The following is a 7,500-nucleotide window of genomic DNA, read 5'->3' as shown; positions in this document are numbered from 1 at the left end:
CTTCCGCTGCACCGACCACGGGATCAGGTTCGGGGTCAAAACCTTCAAAATCTCGGAAAGAAACTGCATCAGGCCACAGCTTTTTCCAGGCAGAATTGAGGGTCCGTCGAGTTAATCCCACCCAAGCCTGATCTATGATCTTCAAGCAGTGCACGGTGTTGAAGTGGCCCCTCCAAAATTCACGCAAAGTTAAGTTGGTGCTTTGCGTGACATTAAAGCACTGCTTAAATAAGTGCTTGGTGTACAGCTTCTTAAAATTAGAGATGACTTGCTGGTCCATGGGCTGGAGGATAGAGGTGGTATTCGGTGGAAGATACAGCACCTTTATGAACTTGAATTCATCGAAGATATCATCTTCAAGTCCGGGGGGTGAGTGGGTGCATTGTCAAGGCATAGCAGGCCCTTTAAAGGCAATTTCTGTTCATGAAGATACTTCTTCACAGAAGGGCCGAAAACTTGGTGCACCCCTTGCACAAAGAATTGCCTAGTGACCCAGGCCTTCGAGTTGGATCGCCAAAAAACATGAAGCTGATCCTTATCGACGTTGTGTGCTTTAGAGGCCCTAGGGTTCTCTGAATGGTAAACCAGTATGGGCTTGACTTTAAAGTCCCCGATAGCGTTAGCACATAGGGCAAGAGTCAACCGATCCTTCATTGGCTTATGCCCAGGCAATTTCTTCTCTTCGGCAGTGATGTAGGTTCGACTCGGCATCTTCTTCCAAACCAGCTCGGTTTCATCACAATTAAACACCTGCTGCTCTACGTAGCCTTCTTCCTGCACGATCTTTTCGAAGTTCTTGACAAAGTCAGCTTCAGCCTTTGTGTCCGCACTAGCAGCCTCTCCGTGGCGAACATCTGATTGAATCCTGGACCGTTTCTTAAATTTCTTGAACCACCCACGAGATGCCTTGAAATCATCTGAGGAAGGCTCGGTTGAACTCTCCCCAGCATCACCCCCAGAGCTCTCCTCCTTCAAGTCCGTAAAGATGGGGTGCGCCTTCTCGCAGATAACGGTCTCGGTGATGGTGTCGCCAACGATCTCTCTATCCTTAATCCACACTAGTAGAAGTCGTTCCATCTCTTCTATGATAGGGGTATGGCGTTAGGAAATTATGGTGATCCCCTTAGAAGGTTTCACTGCTTTAATAGCTTCCTTCTGTTTAAGGATTGTCGAGATCGTCGACATATTACGGCCATACTGTTTAGCAAGTTCACTCACGCGGACGCCACGCTCATGTTTTTCAATAAATTCCTGCTTAATTTCTAAAGAAAGCATTTCCTTCTTCCTTTTCTCACCACTACCACTACCACTGGCAAAACTAAGCCTTTTAGGACCCATACTTTACGTAAATTACCGTTAAAGGATGCACGTAAAAAATCACGATTAAAACAGAGTTAATAGCAGAACGCACAGAGCACAACCGCAAGAAGCCGACGAGAACAGAGGATTGACCCAAGACCCACTAATTGAGCGTCCCTCCGAGGTCGATGTGCTGCCTTCTATCGGCGGAAATAAAAAACACTTCAGGCGCTATGAGCACCGACTACGCGTACGAGTATTGTTTACTTCGGGTGTCGAAAAAAACATTCGGGTGTAGAGTCGGAGCGTGTTCGAATTGTACTTCGCATGTCGAAAAATTCGGATACAACCGTACGACGAAAATTGCTTACTTCGTGTGTCGAAATAAAATTCGGGTGTAGAGTCAAAAATTTGCTCGAATTTTACTTCGGATGTTGGAAAATTCGGATGTAGATACGTTCGGATGTAGAGGTTCCACTTTATATATATATATATATATATATATATATATATATATATATATATATATATATATATATATATATATATATATATATTATATATATATATATATATATATATATATATATATATATATATATATATACAGTATATGTATATGTATATATATATATATATATATATATATATATATATATATATATATATATATATATATATATATATATATATATATACATATATATATATGTATATATATATATATATATATATATATACAGTATTTAGATATATATACATATATTTATTTATCAAGTAAAGAGGTCAAAGAGTTTGGACAACATCTTTCAGTTTATTTGTGCCGACGTTTAGGGACTCATCCAATTATCAAGGCTAAAATGGACATATGAAAATATATAAAATACAAAAAAACAGTCAAAATTAAAATTATAAACACAGTTACAAGTAGAAACTGGAGATAAAGTAAAATTAACCAAGAGAAAAGTATCTTAAAATTAAATATACAAAAATTAAAATCATCTAAGGAGACCAACCTGTCTGGACTAGACTAGAGAACTGAGGGACTATGTGAACGACATCATTCAGGAAGAAAATCCTAAATTTGCCTGGTTAAGCGATATGGAGGGGGACAGAAGATAATTGGCTGTTAAGTTAAGGATCCTTTTCTTTAATCATTAACGACTCTAATACTAGTAGAGAGGGGTTGTTTGGAGCTTCAGCAATGATTTCAAATTTTTTTATATGTAATGTTGGTCTTGCATTTACTTGCATGTTCTGTGAGGGTTGAGAATTCTTTGGTTTTGAGCGCACATCCAGTTCTATGGCTCACTCCCCAATGAACATCTATACGAACTCTCAGCAGAAGATGGCCTAACAATTAAATTAATCTAATAACAGATAGAGCAAATATCGTAGTAGTAAAATACGCTGGATTTTACACAGACTGTCTGTAGGAATTCTCTAAAAATACAGCTTGGAGAAACTTTTTCATTATACTAATTTTCAAAAAAAAGGAGACACAAAGAACCTGATAAGTTACCGTCTAATAAGGGTACTGCCAGTAATATCTAAAATATTTACAAAGATCTTATTAAACTGATTAGAGAGAAAGTTAGAATTTAATCAATAAAGAGATTCGATGGGGTTTACAAGTGGGTATTCAACAATTGACCACATCCCTGTTATTACCAAGCTAACGGAAAATAGAAAGAATTCTACAAACTACCATGTATTGCATTTATAGACAATGAGAAAGCTTTGTATTTTGACAAAACTTCAGCAGTGATAAAACTTTAAAGACAAGAACTAGATGAAGCTAATGTTAGAACGGCAATCATAAAAAGGCCTAATGATAGTGAAAAAAAATTTGCAATTGATACAGGATTTACACAGGAAGACCCCATCTCTACTAAATTATTCATTAAGTGCATAAAAGATTCTAAGAATTTAAATTAAGAAAACATATATATATATATATATATATATATATATATATATATATATATATATATATATATATATATATATATATATATATATATATATATATATATATATATATATATATATATATAATCAAATAAGCCATATATTTACTCTTCATGGTTAAATGGTATGACCTTGTCGTGCCTGTTTTATGGCCCAGGGTTTGATTCCCCGGCCGACCAGAAGCTATTATCTTTGAGTTGATTCCCCCTTGGGTACCTTATCCCATCATATACGGAGAATCCAGATATTAAGGTAGTATAATATATGGCTTATTTGGATACGAAAAACACGTCTAAATGTGCAAAATTTATCATACATTTATATACACACATAGTCTATATATATTACATACACATAACCCCCCCTACACACACACACACACACACACACACACACATATATATATATATAATATATATATATATATATATATATATATGTGTGTGTGTGTGTGTGTGTGTGTATGCGCGCGCGTGTGTGTGTGTGTGTGTGTGTGTGTAACCTGGATCCCTATTCTAAATAAAGGTAGAAAAAAATTATTTACACAAAATATAAGCAATCAGACGATACGTAGGCGTACCGTGCGTGACGAAAAATAAAGCCTGTTATTAAAATGCAAAGATCTATTAGCGAACATTTTGGGGTTTCGCGGTCTGTTAATTTCTCAACGAAAAGAATTACGTGTCTTGGTAATGTGTTCTGACTCTCACGATACTCCAATAGACCATGTTTTGTCTGCAATGTTCTTTTCACAAATCTACATGAAATTTTATGTGTCTCTTAAAGGTCTAAATGGGGTCGGCCATTAGCGCCTATTCTTAACAATTATTTTTCCCTCCTCATGTGCCACCTCCTTCCCTTACCCTCTTCACCCATCCCTCTCCTCCCCTGCATTCCCAGTAGATGGTTCGCTGTTCAAAATTTCTGGGAAAAGCAAAACCTCCAGCAATAAACCGCTGGTGTTTTTTGGAGAGGCCATGCATTATGTATACAACCAGAAGGGAAAGTCTCTCTTCTGCCCTAATGTCCTTGTGGCGTGAAGAAGATGAAGGAGTGTGGATGGGGATGTGGGTGTCGGGTAGTGCATAGTGGAAGATGTAAAAAAAGCCTGGCAAAAAAGTGAGGACCAGAAGAAGAAAAAGTAAAGAGAGTAGCTAGTTAATAATGAGGGAGTGAAAAGGGGAGTAAATACTGTAAGGGAAAAAGTGATAGAATAGAAGAGAATAAAGGAAAGGGAGAGAAGTGACGTGAATGAAGAAAAGGTTGAAAGAGGAGGATATAAGGGGGAAACTGATGAAGAAAAAGAGGGATTAGTTCTCAATGGAAGAAAAAGTAGGAAACAAGAAACCGGGAGAACTAGAAAAAAAAACGGGTAATAAGAAGAAAAGAATAAGTATTGTATTTCACGAATCCTCCATTAACAAAGAAGCAATCACAACTTTCTGGTGGAACACGAAACCACAAGGTTATTCGTCTGTCTCAAATGTCCGAAAATATGGTACACGGCAAAACTTACGTATCATGAACGCCACTAGGATGTTAACTACGACATAGATTTCAGCGTAATTGCTTGCGTAACACGCAATCGTTTTGGAAAGAAAGGCTGACTAAAGGAGTTTTATTTCTTAAAAGTTTTCATGCCTCGCCCTCATTCATTCTTAATGTCCTTTTGTTCGTTGGAAGTTGCCTAATGGAATGTCCTCCAATTCAACTCAACTTGGAAGCCATGAAGTATTTTCATACGACAAAATTGAAGCCAGAATAATTTCTTGTATGTTTTATAAAGAATCTTATTATGAACGTACCTTTGTGTAAAGACGATGGCAATCTTCGAAAAATGAAGTTAGAAGAATAATGGCGAAGGTCAATTTGAAAAGAAACTTTTATAATGATGGTCAGAATCAGTGCTTACGTAAGAAAACCTTCGACCAAGTCGACAAAAAAGCTAGACCTCTCTCTCTCTCTCTCTCTCTCTCTCTCTCTCTCTCTCTCTCTCTCTTCTCTCTCTCTCTCTCTCAGTCGTTAGAGAAAATGGAAAGAAAAGTTCACTAAACTTGCTTCTTCACCCAAAAGAGGAGCTATTAATTCTTTAATCAGAGCCATTGAGTTGCTCCATAAAAGGTATTCGCTTTTAAAATTCCAAAAACTTTTCTGATTTCTCTGAACACTTTACGGAAACTGGAGGTTATTACGGAGGAAAAGAAAAGAAAAAAAATAAGATAAAGGCGGTAACCGAAGAAACTAGATCGCAATTCAATAGAATGAAAGAAAAGATAATTTTAATAGAGTTAGTAATTTTGGACATATTAACATCGTCAAAACTAAAAAAGTGTGACAGACACCAATAAGACGAAAGCCTTGGCTCCAATCAAGTTTACCTTCCTTTGTCTCGTTGATTGATAAATACCCTTATGCCAATCACGAGTTACCTGTCGTGCGTTTCATAAATACATGCAAACACACACACACAAACACACACACACACACAACCTCTCTCCCTATGTCATCAGCAATATTTTACGTGGTTCAGAAGCTGACATTCAGGTACATCCTGGACTAACTCATCCTCGATTCTTAAAATATGCCGCATTCATCTCCATCTTAATAATCTAACTATGTTTGATTCGACTTGTTCACTGTTTTAGCATGCCCTATTTTGCTCTCTATATTCTTTCTTGAATTGTGTAACTAGTGATCCATTGCCGGTAATGATGGTGCCTAAATATTTGAAAGTTTCAGTTGGGTAGTATTGCTCCTCGGAAAGGGAAATTTGTGTGACCTCCACGCTGATTCTGCATTACCACAGACCATTTTTTTTTCTGTTTGATAACTAATCTAACCTTAATCCCCTTCAGTAAAAACCTATCAATTGTTTCCTGCATTACTGCCATTGTAGAAGCAATCAGAACTATATCATGTGCGTATTCATGAACACATAATCTCTGGTCCCCTATTCAATGTCGTTCATTCCTTGAATTAACTTCTTCATAACATAATCAATCACGATAATAAACAGTATAAGGATTCTACCTCGAAGAATTCCAGTCTTGACTTCAAATGTATCTGTGAGACTACCATCAACCATAACCTTATAAGTTCACCTATGCATATCCATCATGATGTTTACAATCCTTTCTGGTATACCATACAGCCTTAAGTTTTTTAACATACTGCGTGTAATATCATCAAAATGCTTTCTGAATCCCCCCCCCCCAAAAAAAAAAGAAAAAAAAAAAACACCAAGAGGTAACTTTACCTTGTTACATTGTTGAGCTATATGTCATAGCATGAAAATTTGATCGTTACATCCTCTATAGTTTCTGAAACTTTATTGCTCCTTTTGAAGCGTATTACAGGTTCTATTCTATTCAATATTACCTTGGAAAAAATTTTCATACTTTTTGGTGATCCCTCACCAATTCCCACAGTGCCTCAAATCTCCCTTCTTGGGTACTCTGTCAATAATCGCTTTCCTTTTCCATTCAGCAGACGTGGCTTCCTCCCGACACATATAACTGAATATTTCCTTGAACAAAATGGGATTTTGAATCTCATCAGCCTTCAACATTTCAGGTGCATAGCCATTCAATCCTGGTGAATTTTAGTTTTTTAGTTGTTGGATTGCCAAAACGACTACAAAATTAGGAAGATCATGTTGAGTCCTAACAATTTCTTCCTCTTTGTGGGAGGTGCCTTATTGTATTTAGTATATCTTCAAAATGTTCTTTCCATCTAGCTCTAATTTCCGACTCCTTAACTAAAGATTTCCATTTTCATTCCTGCCAGGTTCTCTTTCTCTTCTCTCCAGAGATTTCTCGAATAGCCCCATATGCACATCTTATACTTCTTTCTATTTATTCTATTTAGATTATGTTGTCTTATCTGCATTAGAATCTTTGTACATTCTTTTGTTTCTTTTAGAACTAAAATCTGCTTCACTATCAAGGCTCATATATTTAGTTCGTAATAAGGTAAAAGTGTGGGCTGGTTTCCTTTAATGGTTCAAAGTTTAGTTTTGCTATTTTTCTTTTCTCTATTAGTTTCCATGTTTCACAACTTATCCATTTATTTCGGTTTACTATATTTCCCCTTCCTATCATGATGTAGGCAGATTCTTGAAAGATTTCTCCAAGTATTTTACGATGCATATTCCCACCTAGCCTACCTCTACTTCTTCACCAGTTTACGTCTCTGAGACCGTAAATCTATTCCTGCACTCTATAATGTAAT

This window comes from Palaemon carinicauda, chromosome 9 (assembly GCF_036898095.1).
Source record: "Palaemon carinicauda isolate YSFRI2023 chromosome 9, ASM3689809v2, whole genome shotgun sequence".
NCBI classification, from domain to species: Eukaryota; Metazoa; Arthropoda; class Malacostraca; order Decapoda; family Palaemonidae; genus Palaemon; species Palaemon carinicauda.
The sequence above is the reverse complement of the archived record's forward strand: the minus strand, read 5'-3'. Positions refer to the sequence as shown.